Here is a 22,797-nt window from a genome sequence, read left to right on the forward strand (position 1 = left end):
GAAACACTGTAGCTTAGTGCGAAGTGTTCAGAATCCTTGTCTGCTACAAACGATCCATTCCCTTAAACTCTTGGAGCTTAGGAGCTGCTAGATTTCAGAATTCGAGGCAGTTGGTCAGGTATTTGAACTTACTGCTTTGTAAAAGCAGGAGCAACAACCGTCATAAAATCCTAGTATAGAACAAAAGGTGTACCATACTATAAAATATAGCTTTTACTACAGGCTGCTGTTGATAAACTTTCCAGTTCTGTGACTGTTCTTTTTTAATGTGGTCAGACTTCTCTTTATCAAGAAGGACCTATGTTTTTTAAAACAACTTGTGATTTCTTCAAAGCTTCAGTGTCCTTTTCCGTAAAACAGAAAAGCTAACTAGCCTCGTCCACACGTGGGGTCCTGCTTCTGCTCGGTGGAGACAGTGTATGTGAAAGTGTTTTGTTCATTGTGAAGTATTGTACCGACGCCAGGTGTTGCTCCCGTGTTTGCTCGTACTCTGCTGAGGTCCCTAGCGGCTTGAACAAGGGTGGCATTGAGGCCTTATCTCTCTCACACCCTATAATAAATCGGCTTTTGTTTGCCCCACAATCTAAAAGCCAAGTTTAAAGATATGTCTAGTTTTAGTGTTGATCTTTATAAATAGATTTCCCTAAGGCAGGCATACACCAAAATAGGAAGAGAACTCACTTCTATGGTCACTCTGCCCTCTTATGCCTCCTTAGTACTTCTGAAACAACAGAAAACATTTCCTTCCCTGATCAGAATCTCCCTTCTATTGCCTTTTACAAAAATGCTTGTTTCCCTTGAGTTCCTCTTCCCTGGTGCTTGAGTGAGAGGATTTTCAATCTCCAGGATGCTCCCTCCCTTCACAGAGCTCGTTGACCAGATCCTCCTCCCAGCAGGCAGACTTGTGACGGGGTCCCCTTGGGGAAAACGGTTCTACATCTTGACACTTTACAATATTCTTTTTGTTGATTCTTAGCATCAGAATCTAAGCAGTACTTTTTTTTTTTTTAACAACTGTGAACAAAGCGTAAGTGGGGTTTCGTTCTGCATTCTTCTCTTGCACTGTGGCATCGTTACCATCTTTTGTGTGTGTGTTGTGTTCTGGTTGGTTGGGGTTCTTTCAGTACCAACCCCCAGTAATGAACTATTGTCCTGTTTCTAACTCTATAGAATGGTAATGGAGGCCAAGGTGAGATCTTGTATCTCTGAGATTAATGGTTTTGAATGGAAAGATCATTCTTAATTACAAGTTTCCAAAGTGAAATAATGCTCTGCATTGTGGTCAACATTAGCATATATATGAGGAAGCCCAGTACACAGAAGTTCTTGTAATGATGTTTCGTTAATGATTTGTTTTTCTTACTACAAGACTGCAAATTATTTAAGATGAGGTGTATAGTATTTGAACTTCGTAGACACAGAATTGTACTGAGCTGTGGGGAGTTTCCGGACTGCTCAAAGCTTTCTAAATCTCATCTACTCACAGAGTCCCGAGGTGAGGTTGCAGTCCTGAGATGTGCGTTGTTCAGAGTTAGAGACTAAGGTCAGCCGGCTAAGTAGACTCAGGTGTTCCAATTACTGATCACAATGACTTAACTAAACATGTTTAAGCTGATTAAAGGTTTAAGCACTGCTCGTAGTTAAAATAACTTCTGGGCTCTGCATTTGCTCTTTCACTGTTCTAGCAGCAAAAGTTTCTACTCCTCAACACAGACTAATTCAAGTGCTGGCAAATTCAATTTCATAGCATCTACCAGTATATTGAACGGGAATTAATTATGTAGAAGAATTTGAGCTTCAATATCTGTAGCCATGAAACTTGGGATGATAAAAATCAGGAAGTCTTCATTGTTACTGATATACTTGAAGGCAAGTATCCTCCCCTCCTTGGCAAACTTTTATGTTTTTTTTTTAATCCTTCTTCGTAAAATTAGTATTAGTTTCCTACAAGTAAATCAAAGGGTGTTTTCTGCCAGAGCGGCCATATAATAGAAGGTATTGTTTCAGCTGCACAAAACTGAGAATTCAATTTTATAAATATTTATTGAGGTACAAAGATTCATAAGACAAAATCCCTGCCCACTAACAGTATGCCTTAGAATAACAAGGGGATATGTAATGAAGAGGTTGGACTGAGGGCTCAAGTCAGTTTATGTGGCTTTATTTGAGTGATCCTAATAATCCGAAATATAAATCAGGAAGAAGGCCTGTAGAGCATTTCTGTATCACCCATTTTTTTTACCCACAGTTGGGATAGACCCCACTTAGGAGAAAATCTTATGTATGTAAACTTATCGAACAGATAAATTTGGGGGAATGGGATAGACTTATTCCACCATAAAATGGGGAGGGGGGATGAGCTCTTTTCTAAAAGATTCATTGTTAAGGTCATTTAAATAGCAAATGCCTATAGTAACACTACCATAGAATTAGTTTTACAGCAATTCAATTTAATTCAGTTTTCCAGAAGCGATAGCCCATAGACCAAGGCCTAGGATGGTGATGGCTACAGAGTGAGCATTTTGTAATAATAGGATATCTTTCAAAGGTTGACATATTTGGTTGGCATTATTAGCTGTTAAAGTGACAATATACTTGATCGCCTCAGCCAAGGCCGAAGGATGGACATGAGGCACAGGGTGAAAATATGGCATATGACCCTTCTAAAATTTGGCTCTTCTCCCTGCCCACAAAAATACTACATTATGATTGAAAACAGAATACAGGCAATGAACCATTTTTATACCAAACTGTTAATTTAAGATGAATACGTTAAAAAAAAAAAAACTGGGAAACAGTTGCTGACTGCAGAGAGGAGGAAATTTCACTGCTGATTCTTACAGTTTTTTGTTAAGAAAGCAATGATTTTGCCAAGTTTCATAGTTCGGGCATCAGAACTCTGCTGCTGTTCCAAAAAATAAAAATAAATAATAACTAGTTAAATTAGTGTTTGGGGAAATGAATTAGGTTGTAATGTATGCAAGCAATTAAGCAGCACTGAACTTGATTCACTGTGATGTCGAAAATGGCATTTTAAAAAATGAAAGTAGCTAAATTTGGCCCTGATAAAATATATAGCAGCAATGGGTTAGGAATTTTGCAGTTTTGCCCAAAGAGTCCAATCAAACAACCCATATATTAGGTGGCTGTTAACATGCTGGCAGCTGAATTTTTTACATCAGTTTCCAAGGTTGCACAGTAATTACATCTACTGTGAGTCATTTTTGCAGCATATTTTATAAAGCTTTTACAGGTTTGCTGGGAAGGGATTATTCAAAGTCACCTTTTATAGATTCCTCCATGAATATTAGACAGTTCTCTGAAAATGTTAGTGTTTACCACTTACATTGCTTCTGGTTTAGGCGTAGTTGGCATTTGAGGGTTTAGTATAGTATACGAGTAGAGCTTCCTTTTCTGTGTAGACCTTCTGTTCCCTAGCATTGCTAGTTTATGTTCCCACTGAGCTGCTGCCAGAACAAAATAAATCCAGTTGCCTTTTGCTGCTCAAGGCCAACCTAGCAACCATGGAAGAAAATTAGGCGTTCTGAGCATTTGTCCTAGGATGTCATTGGCGGGTGGTGACGTGCAGTTTCATGATCAATACGGTCCACAAAGGGTTTGCTCATTTGAACGGCTGACTAATTTAGATTTAATATTTTGGTGCTTGCTCCTTATTCTTATCCCCAATTATATCCAGCCAGTGCCCAGAGATGTATTGAAGACTGTGATTGGATAAACTGCTTAGCATAACTTTTAGATCCACGGCTTATTAAATCAAATGTGCTTTAGTTTATTCTATTTGCATCAGGACATTTTCACACCTGAGTGGAAAGTCCTGGCTGTTTCTTCAAATTAATATTTTAAACCTATCTTATTATCTTATTTCAGGGACGGCATTATATTCATTCTAGAGTGTAAAGGCGGGTTAAGAAATAAGATGAGATATTACAATTTGGGGATGCTGCGTGAGCTTACCGAGGGGTGATGTCTGTGTTGGAATTGAGGATGGAGGAAGATAAACGGCAGTAAAGCCGGAGTCCTCTGGGAAAGCTAAAAGCCGAGAGAAAGGGAGCAGACCGGTCTTCTGTGCCGGAGTCATTAACAGCCTCAGCACCGTCCTCAGGAAGCCCAACTACGATGTGCTAGCCGTAGTTCCAAAGGCCCAGAGGTGAGAAAATTATGGTGGGCACAGTAGAACCGACCCTTTTCACTCTGCTGCTCACTCAAGAATCCAAACAAGCACGTGTAATTTTGTTTTCTCTGCTCACTTTACTTCATCACCATTGCCGTAAACCTGACTGTAAGCTCGGCTGATACCTCCAACTCTGCCACTTTGAAATCTTCTTGATTTACAAAGAACTAGGCCTTACTATTGTGCCGTTTGTTCAGGGTTGGGTTGGTTTTTTCCCCCTTCTCCTCATTCAAAGAACACGTTATTGAAAACAGATTTCAGACCTTAAAATTTATAAACGGCAATTCCTGTATCTTTGGAAAAACATTCAAAAGCGTCATTCATTCAACACATACGTTCATTCATTCAATACTATTGAGTGTCTTCTCTTTAGTGGAGATTCTTCTGGGCATTGGGGATCTAGTGGTAAATATGACAAAGATCTTGAAGCTTAAATCCTCATGGAAGAGAAAGTTGATAAAGCAATAAATTATGATAAATGCAATAGAGATAAATAGAGCAGGGCAAGGGAGAAAGACAGGGTAGTGGCTATTTTAGTTTATTTTATTTTTTGGTTTTTAAATTAATTTTTATTTTAAAAGTAAAATATGTGCATTCAAAATAAATTTCAATTACACTGAACATTCTACTCTCTAACCTCATTTTTTTCACATACTATCTCATGAACACTTCCCCAGGACATGAACTGTTCTACAGGTGCCTTTTTAATGGACTGGATGCATAGCGTTCCATAGAGCAGAGTGCATTCAACCAAATCTTTACTCCTGGAAAATTAGTTCAGTCCCCATTTTGTTGTTGTTGTTGTAAATAATGATGTGTTGAACATTCTTATGTGTAACTTTTTGTACCTATCTGATTATTTTCTTATTATAAGTTTCTCTAAATGTCTTGGTCAAAGAATGAAAAACATTTAAAGAATTTTCATACATACCACTGAATTTCCATTCTAACTATACACTCTCTCCAGCTGTGAAGGAGAGTGCCTGATTCGCTGACTTGAGCAATGCTAGGTTTATTCGTTTTTCAAAATTCTTTGCCAATTTGATAAGCAAGAAATTGTACCTTATTTTAAATTTTTGAATTTTTCTGATTAACAGGGTGGTTAAACACATTCTCCGAGGTGTATTTGTCATTTTCTCCTCTTTTTTACGATCCGCTTTTTCATGTAAGAGTTTCATGTAAGTTCTATAAAGTTAGGAATCTTTTTTGTATGTTCTGTTTACTGCTATATCCTTAGCACCCATCTGGAACAACAGTAGGATTTTACTCAAGTTTTTTTGAATGAATATATTTTCTAACTGGGTGTTAATCTTTTAAAACATTTGATTTGCAAACTCTGCAAATTAATTAATTAATTTATTAATTCTTCATCTGGCAAATAAATTACCTAACTTGGGTAGTGGCTATTTTAGATACAATGCTCAAGAGAAACCTTTGCGAAGAGGTGCCATTTGAACAAAGACCTGGATGAAGTGAGGGAGTGAACACTGCAATGCTCTGGGAGAAGAGTGTTTTAGAAGGGACAACTGCCACAAAGACCCCAAGGTAAGACCAAGATTGGCATATTTAGAAGCAGCAAATGTAGCCAGAGCAAAGCAAATAAACGCAAAATTGGACATGAAATAGGGTGGAGATACAAACAGTGGCTGGATTATGGAGGACCTTGAGGTCCCACTTAGGTCATTGGACTTCATTCTGAACATCCAGGGGTACCACAGAAGTTTCAAGGCAGAGAAAATGACATTTTCTGACGTTTCTTTCTAAAAGATATCTCTGGCTGCTGTATGGAAGATACTGGGTTGACATTGGGATGGGGATATGGAAGAGTGGAAACAGGAAGACACATTAGAAAACTTTGCAAAAGTATATGCAAGAAATATAAGACTTCAGGGGCGCCTGGGTGGCACAGCGGTTAAGCGTCTGCCTTCGGCTCAGGGCGTGATCCCGGCGTTCTGGGATCGAGCCCCACATCAGGCTCCTCTGCTATGAGCCTGCTTCTTCCTCTCCCACTCCCCCTGCTTGTGTTCCCTCTCTCGCTGGCTGTCTCTATCTCTGTCGAATAAATAAAAATTTAAAAAAAAAAAAAAAGAAAGAAATATAAGACTTCAGAGGGGAGGGGGTGGGGGAATGGGATAGACTGGTGATGGGTAGTAAGGAGGGCATGTATTGCATGGTGCACTGGGTGTTATACGCAACTAATGAAGCCAAACTTTACATCGGAATCCGGGGATGTACTGTATGGTGATTAACATAATATAATAAAAAAAATCATTAAAAAAAAAAAAAGAAATTTAAGTGTCTTGGGCAAAGTTGCTAGCAGTTGACATGGTGAGAAGCGTCAAGATTCAGGATACATTTTGAAGGAAGAAGACCTGATAGGATTTGTTAGTGAATTTGGATGAGGAATGTGGGTAAAGAGTCAAGGATACTCCTGGTTCTCAGTCTGAGCAAGTGGATACATACTAATGCCGCTTATTAAATGGGGCAGCCTGGGGAGGAGCAGGTTGGAAGGCAAAGCTGTATTAATCAGCTCAGGCTGCCATAACCAAATACTAAGACTTGGCTTAAACAAAATTTCTAGAAGCTGGGTGGTCTAAGATCAAAGTGCCAGCTGATTCCATTTCTGGAGAGAGCCCTCTTCTTGGCTCATAGATGGCTGCCTTCTCACTGGGTCCTCACGTGGTGGAGAGAGAAGACAAGCATTCTAGTTTCTCTTAAAAGGGCAGTAATGCCATCAGGCCGAGGCCCCATCCTCATGATGTCATCTACCCATAATTACCTCCAAAAAGGCCTTCTCCAAACATTATTGGACTGCAGTTTAGGGATTCAGTGTATTAATTTCATGGGGAAGGACGCAAACATTTAATCCCCAAAAGGCGGTATGGTTTTGGCCATTTTTCTGCTTTTCTTTACTGCAGATGTAGACATCTCTGTCAATTATTCAAGTGATGATGGGCAGACAGACTCATGAGTGTAGACCTCAGGGAGAGTTTGAAAACAGAGATAAAAATTGGGAAGGCATCCATCATTTAGATTTTAAACCACAAAAGAGATGAAAACACCTAGAGAGTTGAAGGCAAAGAAAAAAACATTAAGGACTGGGGCTTCCTTTAGAAATGTAAAAGTTGACAGATTCAGCAAAGGAGACTAAGAAGGAGAGGTCTCTGAGGTAATAGCAGTGCTAACAGAACATAGTATCTCAGAAACCAAAGAAAGAACATGTTTCAAGAAAGGGAGACAGCTTAACTGTGTCAAATTCTGTTGGTTAGTCAAGTAAGATGAAAGTGAAGAGCCAACCATTGGATTTAGCTGGATGGAGAATTCTGGGGATCCCAACAAGAATGGCTTTTGTGGAGCAATGGAGAAAATAGCCCGGATGGAGTGGGTTAGGAATGAAAGGAAGTGAAGAGGTAGATATGGAAAGTGTAGACACAGAACCTTTTGAAGGTTTTACTGCAAACCAAAATGAGGTAATGGGACAGTAGGTAGAAGGGATGTGTGATCTAGAGAGAAGTATTTTATTAATGAGAGATATTACCGTCCTTTATGTACGTTGATTGGGAATGATCCAGCAGAAAAGTAGAAACTTAAGCTACAAGAGAAAGGTAGGATAATTGTAGAAGTGAAATCCTGGAAAGGTCCAGAAGAAATGGACCTTATGCAAGTGAAGAGGTCAGCCTTCCATGGGACCAGGTTCCCCAGTGTAAAGGAAGAGAAGGCAGGGTACAGAGAGGCAGATTTTGTAGAGGGGAGATGAAGTGATTCTCATCTCCTTTCTCAAGTTTGAATGTGAGAGGCAATATCATTAGCTGGGGGTGAAGAGGAGGGGGACGTGTTCGCAGTTGGAGGACAAAGGAAAGAGTGCGAGTGTGGAAGTGTTAGCTTAGAAAATAGAAGAATAAATGACTCTTTCAATGTAGTAGGATTCTTGAAGGCCCATTTAAGTCCAGTGAATATAAATCTAAGATGCGACCAGTGAGCATTTCTCTGGTATAATTAAGTCAGCCAGTGTGTTTTCCCAGCCACTTTCCTGTTTGGTGCGAGCAGCAAGTAGGTGGAGTTGGACTTGAAGAGGATGACGGTTTTGCTTGGTGAATAAGATAGAAGTAGAGACAAAGGATTTTTTAAAAATCATTTCCAGTCATCTTTTGCTAAAACCAATTTCCTTCACGGAAACCCATTGTGTACGCTGGTACGTAGGCGTTCAACTTTTTTCCTCATCATGCCATAGCTAAAATCTCAACAGCTGAAAAATAGCTTTCCCAACATAAGTACTATAATTTCTTCTATCTCTCACTTATTTAATTCAAGTTGAGGACTCTATTTTTTAAAATTCTTTTTACCAGTTTTTCTTACATAATACATAACAGCATAAGTTGTAGAGAAATAATTATGGATGTTATTAACATTGGTACTTTTGAGTTTCAAAACAACCTGTTATAAGAATGTTCAGAAAAATATGCTATTCATACGAGGAGGTTTATTTTAAATGATTCAGATTATATTTAGTGCATGCATAGAACTCCATAATTCCATGAAACCACAAGTAAGTTCACTTTTATTGAGAGCCACATTAAAGATAGCAATTTCAAATACCAATCAAACAAATCCAAGGAAAAAAATGCATATACAGTCCAATTAAGATATAAAACGTAGAGCTCTTAATCCATTTGAAATGTGGCCTTTTGGTCTCACCCCGTTTTTAAAAAAAGTTCTGCCCTTCTATCTCCTGTAGACAGGAGTGGGGATGCAAACTGGAAACATACAAATAAGGAATTGGATACTGTAGAAATACAGAAAACAAGTGGGTGTCACAATTGGCGCTTAGGCAACGTCAGGTACCCTCTTCTCTTCCGGCCTGGTTGGAATATGGTGGCATTTTAGTATTACTTAGGGATCCTTAGACTTAAAGTGAAAGTGTTTTTGTTTTTGTTTTTTAATAAGAAAAGCAAAGAGATTATAAAAGCAGAAGACCTGATAAGGGGTTTTTTGATGGATGGATGTGGAGTCCTTCTCAGGAGATCCCTTTGAGTTCTCAGCGCTGTAACTCCATGTCGAGGCCTAAAATTCAGGAAACTGGCTTGCTCTAGGCTCTTAGCTTAAAAAGGAGAGTGAAGAAGAAAACTTTTCAATTCCTCTCTTCATTGTCTGACTAGTTCACGAGAGCAGGAATGGCCACTGAGATTCAGAATGAATACCTTATTCAGAATTAAGAAGCAGGCATTCAGTAGAAGCATCCATCCCATATGTCTCCTCATTGACTTGATTGTGCATGCATAAGGGTCTAAGACTAAGAGTGAACCCCAGCCCTAGGCACATCGGACAGGATTGCAAGAAGAGGAGAGGAGAGGAGGGAGAGGAGTACTAAAGCATGATCTCTAAGACCTTCTGTTTTAAGTCTCATATAACTTGTCTGCTTATTTATTATCAGTAGTTCTTAACTTTGGAGGGTAGGAGTGGTTATGGGTTTCTTTGAGGTTCTAATGAAAGCTGTGGTAAACACACACACACACACACACAAATTTATATACATACATACAATTTTGAAGAGAAACTTCATGCACCCAAGATAAGGAATCACTGCATTATATGATCTTAAAAATGTAAGCAGCCAATAAGATATTTATGGTGTGAAGTTCTGACTTTCATGTAGGGGTTGTAGTGGTGCCTTGGGCACGTGTTTTTTGTAAATCATTTTGATTCTCTTCATTAATTTGAAAGATTACATTTTAAAACAGGAAAATTAGAAGCACCATTATCTGAAAAGTTAACAGCATGGTAAACAAATATCATCAGAAACATTCCCAGGTATGTTTAAGGCCTAACAATGCGTACTCACCCTTCTTGCCTCAGTCACATATCATGCTATGGAATCTTTCTTCCTGAAACAGATTGTGTGATGATTCTGGGTAACCAAGATCCAATCTACAAATCCAAAATTACAGTATGTCTGTCAAATGCTTCAGAAGGTAATGTTTTGAAATCTCCAAAATAGAGTTAAAAGAAGTGTTTTCTCCAGTAAAACACACCTATTCAGGTCGTGTAAACTGGGCATTAACTCTAAGCCGTGATGTTCAGAAAGCTCAAACTCTGTGACACACACATCTCTCTCATATGCGTCTAGGTGAACACCCATTTTCCACAAAATTAGAACACCGACAGAATTGAATTTCTTTATTCCTGGCCCACTGGGGGGCTTTCCTGTGCATCAGATTTTAAATAGCAGTGAAAAAGAGTAATCAGATCAAGACAGATAATCCACAAACCCAGTCAAAACAAAGGTAACAGCAAAGCCTTTCTCAACCAGCTTGAATGAGTTTGCATTCCTTCATCTTTATTTCCTCCTCTCTACCCCACTCACATAAGTGCGCCCCGCTCCATCCTGTACTGCCTGCACCCCAGTCACACACAGACACACACGCACACACAGAGGCTGGAAGTTCAATGGTGCTGTTTTAACCTTGAACTACAAAAGAAGATAATATTCCAGTTCTTCTCACACGTCACACTACTTCAAATACGAGGACTTAAATGATAAAACTCCAGATGTTTAAAAAAGGAAACATTTAGCTTATGCTTTCAGATGTTTCTTATCCTCTAAAAATAGCTTCTCCAAACCATTTCAATTTGGCCATTCATACGTTCTGCCTCCTTTTGTACAACATATGACAGGAACAGGTCTGAAACTTGAGCCCCACGAATCCATTCTTTTGTGTGCGTTTTTAATTGTGTGTTTTTAAAGAAATCTTGACTTCATTTCATATTTAATATGAAAAAAAGTTATGGTTTCCTTAAACCTGGGCTGGGTTTGTATAAGAGAAAATCCAAGGATCAGTATGCATTCAGGATTCCCTTAATTTCTCAAATGCGAATGTCATCGGTAGTAAAGGAAGACAAAGTCATTTCAGTGTTAGCCTGTGGAGGGGACCTTGGTCAGACACCACGTTTGCTCCATAGCTCTCAAAAAAAGAGAGGTGGTTTTGGAATATAATAATTTTCAAGGTAAGTTTTATTTAAAATATTTCAAACTATGCCCAGAAAGTATAAACATTTAAAAATTGGTACAGGTCTCATTTATCTTCAGTGAAACAAATATGACGTGACTTAAAGTAATAATAGTCATGCCTCATAAAATAGCACCTTTCCCGTGGAAGAATGCATGAGTCAAGCAAGATTGAACTCCATGTGTGGTTACCTCTTTTATGAACATGACCTAGTCTCTCAAGCGGAGTGTCACTTTTACACACACATTCAAACGTGACAAATGTCATCTCAGCATGTGTTTCACATAAGGAAGACCAAGCCCTTGGCTAACACCGTTCAAGGCCTGGAGATGCATCGTCTCCCTTTACCCTTTACCCCAGAGACACATGGCCCACAGCAGTGGACCAGGAATCCACAGACCCAGTCCCATCTCTGGCACGTTCTAACCAGGCAAAAGTGGATGAAACCTTAAATCTCTCAGAGTTTCAATATGCTTCTCCATAAAAATGGAGGGTAATTACGCCTGCTTGCCTCGTAGGGTTGTTAAGAGAATCAAATGAGATAATGTAAGGAAACATGCTTCAAAAACCACACTACACACACACGGTGAAAGAAAATCTGGATTCAAAATTTTATAGTTCTCTGGCTCTTGTTTGAATTATGAGGAGTTTCATAAATCCAGTCCTTTTTTATGGTTAGCTCTAATATTTTATAATGATGCAAAAAGGGATGGAAATGTGCACTGTAATCATGCAAGAGAAGATGGGGTACTTTTTCTGTTCCATCTCAATTAACCCCTGCTGAAGGTCACAGACCGGCCAGAGCTAAAGGTCCATGTGCCTTTTTGATCTTGGCTCGCCTTCAGATGGAAAAGAAAGAAGCAGCCAGTGGCAGATGATTCCGTTTTTTGAAATACTCTGAGGAAAAAAGAACATTTTCCTCATGTGGCTCCCTTATTCACATTTTTCAAAAATGAATAGATTTTTTTTTCTCTGTCTTCTTTGCCTCTTTGTCTCAATCAAACTTGTGAGTGTCTGATTATAATCACCAACGGTCTGTGATGTTTCTGCACGATATCTTACAACAGCATAGGGCCAATGTGTCTCCAGGGCCTCATAGGTTTGATAATGTTAAGGCTACCATAAGTAAAAGGAACTTACTACTATAATAATCCCAATTTCATAACAGTTCGGGCAATCTGTCTTATTGGTGTTCCTTTCAGTCATAATCAGAATGTAAACGCACAGCACTTTTTAGAGGTGCACCTTGTTTCACACCGGGCTAACATTCATCATGGAGGGAAAGTATTGCTATTTTATATGCAACAAATACTGTGTGAGCACCTACTATGTGCTTGCGAGGGGGCTGAGAATGATGAACTAAGAGTAATGGTAGCAATCTTACTATCTGCCAGAAATAGGGCTACAAGCTTCATATGAATGATCTCATTTAAGCCTCACAGAAGCACCGAGAAGTAGGTATTCTTGGTCCCTTTCACCAGTTGCAAGAATGAAACTGGATAAAGTACCTCCTACAAGCTCACCATTCAATAGCTATCTATTGATTATACAAGTCAGATATCCGTCGCACCTTCCTACCTCTGGAGAGCTAGGTGACATCGTCTTGTCCCACTCAGTTATACACCTTTGACATCCTAGGGCCTTCTCAAATTTTTCTGTTAATTTCCCTGTCTTTCTTTGTCTTCGGTTCCAGCTATGCCTCACCCAAACTGGAAATCTCACTCTTTCCAGGTTTTCAGAACCAAATCCCCTGCATCAAGCATTCATGTCATCTGCAGATTTTTTGAGGTTTTGAGGGCCCCTCTGAAGGGGCTCATATTAAGCTACTAATAATCTTTCATTTATTCATATTCTTTTCTCTGTCTCTCTCTCTCACTCACTGTCTCTCCCTTCTCCCTCCCCCCTTCCCTCCAGGACTGCCCACATTTTTCTTTTCTCTCACAGAGCTCTTCTGCTCTTCCCAATCCCTGGATCAAACACCGCAGAACCAGAGGTCCTCCATTTCACCAGCTCTATACTCCTTAGAAGGATGTTGCAATGACAGAAACAATGTGGATTCCCGATATAAATTCGTATTTGGTATTAAACCACAAGAAATAGTTATCAATGCAAATACCAGCTCTGCGTCTGGTGGGTTTTTGTTTTTTAGTTTAAAGACATTACTAAGCAAAAGATAAGGCCTACTTCTACTGATGCCTAGACAATGAACTATTTCCAATTTAAAAAATGGAAAGATAGGACAAAAATAACACATCAAATATCCGCATGCCTTCCGCACTTAACTCTTTCTAAAGCTGTGTTCTTCAGGCCCATTGTGGCAGGGGCGGCACATCTTCTCTGTGAAGGACCGAATAGCTAGCATCTCTTACTGGCAGGCCACGTGGTCTCAGCAGCAAGGACTTACCTTCTTTCACATGACAGCAGCTGTGCTCAACACAGACGGAGGGGCAGGGCTGTGCTTCAATAAAACTGCACTCATGGACCCTGAAATTTGAATTTCACATAATGTTGACATCACGAAATATGCTTCTTCTTGTAGGTTTTCTCAACTATTTGAAACATTAAAATGTGAACGTAAAATCTATTCTTAGCTCCTTAAATCAACTGGCTATAATGACCGTGGTGGCCAAACCCCATATTGCGATATCTTTCATGATTGTGAAAGAAACGCAGTAATCATGGCTGCATTTTTTTCTGTCCTGCCAAAGCCAAATCTCAGAAGAGTTCATATACTTTCTAGAAAAACAAATGATACTCTTCCCACTACGTACAACTAAGCCCATCATTTCTTATTCCTTCCTCTCACCTCAAAAATGCAATATAATGATTTCTCTAAGGAGACAGATTTTGGAGTAACGGGTTAAGAAGTCCAAAAACTCTTCTTTGGACCGGTGTCTCCCAAAGTGTGTACCCCCAGAACTCAAACTCCCCTAGATTTTAATGTGCTACCAAAAAAGAAAGTGGGAGGGCAGATTTTATGGTATTTTACCAGTTAAGTCACTCACTGGAGTAAAGCTAAATGTGTTTTCTTTTTACAGAATCTGAGGTTTTTCAGAGCTTTTAATATGCTAATGTCAATTTTGACTCTCCAAGAGGATGGGATTGTATGCACTGATTCTTATCAGCCACCAAACTCTTCTTTCTTTAAGTATTTCAAAGAACTAATTCTCAAATCTAGATGCCTGCTACTCCAAATGTGGTCCACAGACCAGCAGCAGCAGCCACACCGGGAAACTTGTGAAAAGTCAGGCCGAACCCCAGACCTACTGAATCAGAATCTTCAATTTCATATAATCCCCAGGTGTTTTAAATGCGCATTAAATTGTTAAAACACTGCGGCAGACCATAGTTTTGTAAATAATCCTTCAATTTAAGCTAAAGGAGCATCATAGATCCAGAAGCTAAAAGAAATCATAACATGAATTACTAGAAATCTTGGTTACTCGGAAGTTAAATCCATTTCCATGGGTTAAAGCTGACTAACTCAAACTAATTACCTACGTTTTTTACTTCTCTTTTTCTCATTACATTCCGATGTTTGACTTTATTTCCCTTTTGCTTTTGTGGGCTTGGGAGAGCAGGAGAGAGACAAGGCAATCAAAGACTAAACTTACAAAAGATGTCATAATTGACTCAATGTTCTGAATGTCTTCAAAGCCTTGAAAAAGAAATCCGTTGTTTTGGAGCCAGAAATGTAAACTAGAAAAAAGCCTCTGTTTTTGTCTCTGACTCTTAACACAAACAGTAATCTTCATAATCCTCACCTTTTAATAAATCACAGTTTTCTCAAGGAGCATCCAAACCTTTGTTATTATTTTTGTTCTTTTGCGTGAATACAATGATGTCCCAGGTAAAAGCCCTAGGACGTGCTCGTTTGCACAAGCTTGTGTATCTAGGTAGGAATGACAGCTAAGTTTGACTGCTGTTTACTGTAAGAAGATTTCTAAGGATGTTGTATAAAATTTACAACACATCCTCTGCCTTCCAGACATTATCTTAGTTTAAAACTACCATGATCTGTGAGCAAATAATTTTCTGAAGTTTGTAAGTGTTTATTAGGAATAACCACTGTGAAGTTGTTCTGTACTCTGCTATTGGCTGATACCGTTTGGAAACCAAATGAGATTCTTAAGTGGGTTCATATACATTTTCATTGTGTATCATTAGTTCAAATGGCTAAGGAAATCTCTACTGCTCTTCTCAAGACTGCCTTTTGTTTTTACTGTTATTAAGTTGCACCATGTGATACAAAAAAGTTCCTGATTTTATTTTCCAGTTATAATTCTGAATCTGTCATGCTCTCTGACACCTCAGAAAGAATAATCTGATTTTAAAAGGCGTACGTGAGGCACAATCGAAAATAACATTCACACTGTCTCTCTTTGCAAAAATCTTTCCAATTTACTGACCCCTTTTGTAAAACAGTTCGTTATATAAGATTAAAAAGTCATAAGACTCCCAGTGGACCAGATCCTCATTCTCCTCAAAGAAAGCCATTGAGAGACTTCTGCATTAAAGAGATGTGTGGGCCCTGGAGCAGAACAAGCATCTGGGCCACATATGTAGTTACCAGGGATGGATGTGAGTAATAAAAATATTTCTGCACTCACCGTGCAGTAGTGGCACTGAAAGGACCCTAACTCCAGCAATAATTCTTTTACGCAAGTCTATGGTCCTGGCCAGCATTGCCTGTGGACAGTTGACCCGCCCTGCCCTGTGGTCTAGTGCAAAATACTAAAGTGGGGCTCCTTGCCGTCCTTCCCCGACATTCAAGTCTTTCAGCGGTTACAAAACTCATCTGCTCCAATATGCCAGCCTCAGGTTCCTATAAAACCAAAACGTCTGGATGATATTTGACCTTTCCAAACTAGTCACTAGCTATCTCATGCAGGCATCTTAAGTATAAGGTCACAAACCTGAATTAGACCTCAAGTTCTTAAAGGGTTAATATGTGACCCATGTTCATTGAATTAGGATCCATACAGTCTTTTCACCCTATTAATAATGCTCACCTTCCATCTTTCTGGGTCTACCTCAGATTCTGCTGTTTCCATTAAATCATTGCTTATTTCCCCAAACTGATATTTCTTGCTCTTTTGAATCTCTGAAGTATCTTGTGTTTCCTGTAGGGCACATATGATGCTGTTCGCCCTCCTGGTCCTAGGCTTAGGCTCACATGCAGGTAATAACAGCAGCTGCTTCATACGGTTGTTATGAAGATTGTATTAGTAAATACGTGCGAAGCTCTTATAGAACAGTGTCTCCCGCACAGTACGTGCTGTAGAAATGCTAGCCGCTAACATCATTACCTGCAATATTTAGAAGGCCTGTCACACTTCAAATGTATAAAGGAATTTGTATTTTCTTCTAGAACTTTCATGGTTGGGGTTTTTTTACATTTAAAGATTTGATCCATCTGGTGTTTTATTCTGATAAACAGGGTAAAGTATAGAATTCTATTTCTCCACATGGCTACTCTCATTTAGTAAGTCTTAAATTAACTCATGAATGTAATTAACAATTACATTTATTAAGTACTCCTATTGATTTGAGATGCCACTTTTATCACACACTGAACTCCGGTAGGTATTTTGAGTCCCTTTCATATGCCAGCATGACACAGCTCTTAAAACTTTGAAGTTTATTTCAATATCTGATAGAGATAGCCTCCCCCAACCCCCACCCCTCAGCCCCCACCCCCACTGACCTCCTTTGGTGACCCTTGCTTATTTGTTTTCCTAAATGAACTTTAGAATTAGCGTGTATAATTTGCGGAGTGGGGAAGAACAACAAAACCTGGTGGGTATTTTAGGGGGTGGGGATGTCATTACATTTGCAAACATCTATCTGTTCTTGAACGTTCCTAAGCACGTGGTTTGTCTTTACATTTGTTCTGAGTGTACTTTTCTGTGTATCAGGAGTATTTCCTCACATGGGTCTCTCACATTTTCTTGTTGAGTTTATTCCTAAATATTTTACCTTTTTTGCTACTATTTTAATAGGTCTTTTCTTCAATTATATCTTCTAACTGGTTGTATACATGAATACTGTTTTTCTTTTTCAGCATAATAAGTTAACATCAGCTATCTTCCTAAACTATCTTACTGTATATCGTAGTTTGTCAGTTGAATTTCTTGGGTTTTCCACGTATATAATCACATCACTAATACTAGCGCTACCTTTTTTCTAATGTATGTAAGGAATTTGTGTTTCTAATTGTTTATTATATTAGTATATATTAATACTTTGTTGAGATAGATTGGAATCAAAACAAAGCCCCTTCTCTAAAACTGTCATAGTAGATCAGAGAGATGGCTCAACCAGGACTCAGAAGACCCGGGTTCTAGTCTCAGCAGGACCGTATATGCTTCTGGTGGCACAGCGGTTAAGCGTCTGCCTTCGGCTCAGGGCGTGATCCCGGCGTTATGGGATCGAGCCCCACGTCAGGCTCCTCCTCTAAGAGCCTGCTTCTCCCTCTCCCACTCCCCCTGCTTGTGTTCCCTCTCTCGCTGGCTGTCTCTATCTCTGTCAAATAAATAAATAAATAATCTTTAAAAAAAATTAAAAAAAATAATTAGCCTTATGAACTGGACACATTTAGAAGATATTTAAGAGACATAACAAGAACATACGTTGATTAGCTATGAAGTAAGAAGGGAGAGGAAAACATTAAGAATGACTCCCAAAGTTCTAATTTTTAAAATTTTTATTTATTTATTTCTTTATTTTAGAGAGAGACAGAGAGAGAGTGCATGGATGGGCGAGCAGGAGAGCAAGAGTGCTGCTGAGGGGGGCAGGGATCAGAGAGAGAGGGAGAGAGAGATTCTTTAAGCAGACTCCACGCTCTAAGTATGGAACCCAATGAGGGGCTCAATTTCATGTCCCTGAGATCATGAACTGAGCCAAAATCAAGAGTCAGATGCTGCTTAACTGACTGAGCCACCTAGGCACCCAGCCAACTTTCTAATTTTAAATAACTGGAAGGATGGTAGAAATACTAGAGAGAAAATAATAATAAAAAATTATTAGATATACTGAGATAATGTATATATTCAATCTGTGTGAATTAAACACATTCTAAAAAAGACATTAATATTAAGAAACTGATACATAATGTTCACTGGAAATATGGAATGTATAGAATAAATGATAATTAGCTATAAGGGGGGGAGCCACACTACAGTACAGTTTAGTAGCAAGTAAGTTAAGTTGAAGAAAAATAAAATAATCTTGCCATGAACTTAAGAGAAACGGCAGGAATAGATATAGAGGATTTTTAACAATTTAAATTTTCCTATATTCTTATTTATCCCGAGTTGCCATTGGTCTTGTTATTTAACTCACCCGTTATTTCTTCTGAAACAATTGCATTACAGTAAGAGTAGATAAATATAGCCCTGGAGTACTATAGATCACTGAAATGTTGGTTGCTTTAAACAAAAAGTAGTATCAAATCAAGTTAGTTTCTAGATTGCTGTTCTCCTGGGCACTGGTTCATCGTTCAGAGCTGTCAAAGGGTCTTGTCACTCGCAAGCTTCTGTGACACGCAGGACTAATTGTTTGCAGCCCAAGGCATTGCATGGCCCACTTGTAAAGGCATCAAGACAAGCATCTTCTGAATTATCTGGTCACTCTAATTCTTCTATACTAATGGTACAATAATGGTGTTTTAAATTCCTTTGCTTTATGTAGTAATTCTCACTCACCTGCTGGGATTTAATCAAGTACTCTCTCTACCTACGGATGATTCAAATGATTTTCAGACCATCTGTCTTAGTGATTTTCAGATGCATTTTTAAGCTATTCATATTTTGGAGAACGTTCAATAAAAAGCATCTTGATCTTTGGTCCAAACATCTCAAAAGTCCATAGACATGAAGTCTTTTCCAAATTTGCCCAGCCTGTAGTGACTTGGGCACCTACAAAATCCTAGTGAGCTCTTCTGAATGGCTCCTTTATCACAGCTTCTGCTGCCTGGAATGATCTGCAGTTTTCTATTGTTTGCCCCGTCTTTCTAACTAGCTTGAAGACCTCTAAGGGCACAAACTGTCTCATACTTTTTTTTTTTTAACATTCCCAGTATGTAGCATAATACTATGCATTTTTTTTTTTCAAACGTAATCGAATATTTACTGACACTGTAAGGTGGGATGGCATTAGGGTTGAGAGAAGAGCCTCTGAAAGTGTGCTGCCTGGCTTGAAATACCAGCTCTGCTCTGTAGGAGCTCCATGACTTTGGACAAGTTTTCTAATCAACTTGCTTCTCAGTTTTCTCAACTGTTAACAGGGATAATGTTGTACCTATTCACTGAATTGTCAGAGAAAGAAACAGGTTAATGTATGTCAAGAATTTAGATCAAATGCTTGCCACATAGAAAGTCCCATGTAAATGTTTGCTTGACAATGATAATGATCTCTATTTAACCCGTTTCGAGCTTAATTTATTCTATAATGTGACACTGCTATATGTAATATACATTAACCAGTGTTTCTTCCAGAAAAAAATCAGGAGCATCTTCTCCACTTTTATTTTTCTAGAGTTAGCTACAACTGCCCCCAAGACGTCTATGAACAGACTAACATGAATGCTAGATTGGCAGGACAGTCTGTCCGATCAGCTGCTTGGAATGTAAAGTAATGGTGGACATTCGCCAGATGAATACCATTTTACTTATTTATTTATTTATTTATTTGTTTGTTTGTTTGTTTGTTTATTTTAAGTAGGCTCCACACCCAGCGTGGAACCCAATGTGGGGTTTGAACTCACGACCCCGAGATCAAGACCTGAGCTGGGGTCGAGTCAGATGCTTAACGGACTGAGCCACCCAGGTGCCCCAGAGGAATACCATTTTAAGCAAAGGAATCTAACCCATTTAGAGTCTTAATGTACTATTAATATGCAGACCAAAGCAGTGTGAAACACTACAATGAAAACACCGTAGAGTCTTTCAAGCCCACCTTTAGCAACACTGTGAATAGTACTTCTGGAACAGCGCAGATCAAAATGATTATTCTACAAAAGAGAGGAAAGTGTCAGGAAGAAAAGAGAAAGAAGATATAGAGGGCAAAGAATGGTGCCAAACACTGTCTGAGATCACGCTGACATAATGCCGAGGTAAAAATACAGTATCAGTTTTCGTCTCCCACTCCCCATAATATCCAAAAGAAAAGATAATATTTAGAGATACGAGTATGAGAGTGTTCGAGAAGAAAATAAGGAGAAATTAGAAATGAGAAAAGAAAATATTGAAATAGACATGAGGCACCCATATCAGTTAAGCAAATAGATAGTCTCGACAGTCTTAAGTTTTGATACCACATTTTCTGAAACATTCTGTGGTCAAACGTAGTTTTAAGAACGAGAAATGGAAGATTATTGCAGTGGGAACTTTTAAAATTATTCCTCATGAACTTTCTTTGTTTTGCCTGTCACAAAAGTAATATATATTCAATGAATAAAACTTTGGCTAAGTGCTCAGACACGTGTGTACACGTGTATACACACACATGCATGCACAGACACATGTACACAAAAAACTATAAGCCCTTTACATTCATCTAACCTTTATGTACATTATGGTGTTTGCCCTTCACTGTTTGGGGTTTTATTTGTTTATTTTTATTTAGGTACACATCAATGAAATATTACACAAATACTATTGCAAAGTGGGTTTAAGTGTTTCATTATGCTATTTATTTTTAAATCATTCCTTGTTATAGAAATGAAACTAGGGGCACATGGGTGACTCAGTCGGTTAAGCATCTGACTCTTGGTTTCAGCTCAGGTCATGATCTCAGGGTCAGGAGATGGAGCCCCACGCTGGGCTCTGCACTCAGTACGGAGTCTGCTTCTGTCCCTCTCCCTCACCTTCTGCCCCTCCTCCCGCTCTCACGTGCTCTCTTGCTCTTTCTAAAATAAATAAATAAATCTTTGAAAAAATGAAACCCTGTGGGAGAAGTGTTTTTGTGCCTCAAGATAGATAAATGAATGTACAGATAGAAATATCGTCAGCCACCCTTTTCATGGTTCATAAATAAAATTGTTCTTTGATTGCTGGCTAAGGTCACTACTTCAGAACTTGGAGCTATTTTCATCTCTGTGTGTCCCAGTGAAGTCAATCATTGTTCATTAAGTATTCAGGACTATGTTGCAGCAAAGGGAGAAATGGCAGAAGAGTTTTGACAAACTGAAGGGATCTGCCACACACAGACAGGAACAGGGAATGTGTATTTCTGAGCAAGTGCATTCTGAGCTTTCCAGGGGGCTGCCAGCAAGAGCTCCCTAAAAGTATGTTCACCTTCTAACTCCTCTAATGGACAGTCACTGACAATCACTGGTTTTCCTGATTCCAGGCCAGTGTGATTTACATACAGAGGAACTTCCAGTAAAGGACACTAGGACTTGAGTTGAAGGACTCGCCCACTGTGAGTGCCAAACATATGAAACATAGCACCTCCTTGCTGTGAGATCTAAAATCAGTCACTGGGGAATGCATGTGTGTACACAAAAGGTCAAAAGAAAATTTACCAAAAAAATGTTAGAGGAGGTTATCTCTACATAAAGATAGGTTTACGGTGATTTGGATTTTCTTCCTTATAAATTTCTGGTATTGCAGAAAGAACATATTGTAAGAAGACAGAATAATAATTATTTTAATAACCTAGAAAAGAAAGGAGATTAAGGCAAAATTAGCCATAAGGTTGTGTTATTTCCGTATAATTAGATCTCGACAAAAGTCTTTGCTTCACAATACTTAAAATTCAAATTTCTTACCAAGAGAAGAAAAAAGGACAAACCAAAATTGATTAAAAATAATTCATTATAGGGGCACCTGCGTGGCTCAGTCAGTTAAGTGTCTGCTTTCAGCTCAGGTCATGATCCCGGGGTCCTGGGATCAAGCCAGGCATTGGCATCGGGGTCACTGCTCAGCGGGGTGTCTGCTTCTCCCTCTCACTCTCCCTCTGTGCTCTCTCTCTCTCTCAAATAAATAAATAAAATCTTTAAAAAAAATTCATTATAGAAAAAGCTTTTTCAGTGTTTTTGTTTTATTTATGTTACCATTTGTCAGGTTCTAATTAGGCCAATAACTCAATTCCTAAAGTTCTTGGTTTGTCAGTATGGTTCAGTTAGCCCAGATAAACAATTGTGTAATATTCCTATTTATTGATACTAGTTTGAAATAAACTGAGCTGGATTTTTGAGAGAAAGGAGACAGAGAAGAAAAGTCTAATTCCCAGTATTGATGAAAAAGATATCTAGGCAGAGATAGCTTTCTTTTTTCTTTTTTTTTTTTAAAGATTTTATTTATTTATTTGACAGAGATAGAGACAGCCAGCGAGAGAGGGAACACAAGCAGGGGGAGTGGGAGAGGAAGAAGCAGGCTCATAGCAGAGGAGCCTGATGTGGGGCTTGACCCCGTAACGCCGGGATCACACCCTGAGCCGAAGGCAGACGCCCAACTGCTGTGCCACCCAGGCGCCCCCAGAGATAGCTTTCTGATAAAATACTATGCATTTAGGAAGTGATAGAAAGTAAGGTTTTTTGAGAAATGATCCCTAAAATAAGAAAATAATTAAATTAATATTTAACAATTAAAATTC

The 22,797-nt window shown here is 38.9% G+C and overlaps 1 long non-coding RNA gene across 1 annotated transcript in view; it reads right to left on the reverse strand.

Annotated features, from left to right (window-relative positions):
• Positions 1 to 22,797, reverse strand: part of LOC109489396 — a 162,404-nt gene that overhangs the window by 14,451 nt on the left and 125,156 nt on the right. The window contains exons 3-4 of the long non-coding RNA XR_002142388.2: positions 13,601 to 13,680; positions 10,032 to 10,117 (exon numbers count right to left, since the gene is read on the reverse strand). This is a non-coding gene — a long non-coding RNA (uncharacterized LOC109489396). The remainder of the gene's footprint in view (positions 1 to 10,031; positions 10,118 to 13,600; positions 13,681 to 22,797) is intronic.

The sequence above is a fragment of the Ailuropoda melanoleuca genome, chromosome 5 (genome assembly GCF_002007445.2).
Source record: "Ailuropoda melanoleuca isolate Jingjing chromosome 5, ASM200744v2, whole genome shotgun sequence".
Classification (NCBI taxonomy): domain Eukaryota; kingdom Metazoa; phylum Chordata; class Mammalia; order Carnivora; family Ursidae; genus Ailuropoda; species Ailuropoda melanoleuca.